This window comes from Hordeum vulgare, chromosome 1H (genome assembly GCF_904849725.1).
Source record: "Hordeum vulgare subsp. vulgare chromosome 1H, MorexV3_pseudomolecules_assembly, whole genome shotgun sequence".
Taxonomy (NCBI): domain Eukaryota; kingdom Viridiplantae; phylum Streptophyta; class Magnoliopsida; order Poales; family Poaceae; genus Hordeum; species Hordeum vulgare.
In genome coordinates, this window is record NC_058518.1 from 320310558 (window position 1) to 320312631 (window position 2074).

Here is a 2074-nt window from a genome sequence, read left to right on the forward strand (position 1 = left end):
GATCCTATCTTGCAAGTTGTAGCCACCTACTATGTGTTATGACCCGGCAACCCCGGAGTGACAATTGCCGGAACCACTCTCGGAGATGACCATAGTATGAGGAGTTCATGTATTCACCGCGTGTTAATGCATTGGTCCGGTTCTTTATTAAAAGTAGAACCTTAATATCTCGTAGTTTCCATTAGGACCCCGCTGCCATGGGAGGGATGGAAAATAGATGTCATGCAAGTTCTTTTCCCTAAGCACGTATGACTACATACGGAATACATGCTTACATTAGATTGACGAACGGGAGCTAGTTACATATCTCTCTGTGTTATAGTTGTTACATGATGAATCACATCCGTCACACTCATCCATCACCGATCCACTGCCTACGAGTCTTTTACTACTGGTCCTCGCTACGTTACATTGCCTAGGCTTGTCCCTTGGTACAAGAGGGATTCGGCCACTTTGCTGCTGTCATTTTGCTGTTGCTGATACTACTGTTCCTTGCTACCCTTCTGTTACTTGTTGCAAGATTTTGCTGGGGCCATTGCCGAAGCTAGGTAAGCGGTACTGACAATCCCGTCAACCAAGGCTTTTTCTGGCACCGTTGCTATCATACTACCTTGCTACTGATACTTTGCTTGCAGACACTAATCTTTCAAGTGTCGTTGAATTGACAACTCAACTGCTAATACTTGAGAATATTCTTTCGCTTCCCCTTGAGTGGAATCAATAAATTTGGGTTGAATACTCTACCCTCGAAAACTGATGCGATCCCATACGCTTGTGGTACATCAAGGCTTTTTCTGGCGCCGTTGCCGAGGAAGCATAGCTATATTCTCCGAGTCACTTGGGATTGACGTCTACTGATCACTATGAGGAATCCGAAAGATCCAAGAACTAAAATATTGCCTTCCACTACAAGGAGAGGTAAGGAACTGCCATCTAGCTCTGCACTTGATTCACCTTCAGTTATGAGTAAGTTTGCGAATTCGCCTCTTGCTAGAAATCTTGATATGTCGCCTGTGCTTGATGATGATACTTCTGCTTCTTATGATGCTATGCTAGATACTATGCCTCATGATGCTATGCCTGATACCGCTTTGCCACTTGGTGCCCTTGATGCACATATTGCTAGAGCTGCTGCTAGATGTGATGATACTTCTGAAACTGCTGATACTATTGAAGTAGAACCTGCTACTATGCCTGAATTCCCTGATATGCCTGATACGCGCTATGTTATGGAGGGAGAGATAGCCGAGGATTTTCTTGCGTGTAAGGATAGCTATGATGTTGAGAAACTTCTGCGCAAGTGGAAAGAAAAATCTCTGAACGCTAGGATGAAATACAACCCGAAGTTTGCCACTTCACCTATCTTTGTGACCGATAAGGATTATGAATTCTCTGTCGAATCTGGTCGAATCTGATCCCTTTCAGGGTTACGAGTCATTGTGACCGTTAATCACTCTGGTCGAATCTGATCCCTTTCACGGTTACGAGTCTGAGACGGTTGTAGCCCATCTTACCAAACTATACGATATAGCCCCCCTATTCACTAGTGAGGAAAAGATCCGCCACTACTATATGCTCAAGCTGTTTCCTTTCTCGCGAAAGGATGATGCTAAGATCTGGTTCACTTGTCTTGCTCCTGGTTGTGTGCGTAGCCCCCAGGATATGGTCTACTACTGTGAAAAATATTTCCCTGCCCATAAGAAGCAAGCTGCCTTGCAGGAAATATACAACTTTGCTCAAGCTAAAGAAGAGAGTCTCCCACAAGCATGGGGGACGCTTATCCAGCTACTAAATGCTTTGCCTGATCACCCTCTTGAGAAAAACAAGATACTTGATATCTTCTATAATGGACTTACCGATGCTTCTAAAGACCACCTAGATAGTTGTGCTGGTAGTGTTTTTATGGAATGAACCATAGAACAAGCTGAGATTCTGTTGAATAACATCTTCTGCAATGAGAATGCTTGGACTATTCCCGAACCACCTCCTAAGCCAACTCCGAAGAAAAGAGGTATTCTATTCCTTAGTCCTGAAGATATGCAAGAAGCCAAGAAACCTATGCGAGAGAAAGGCA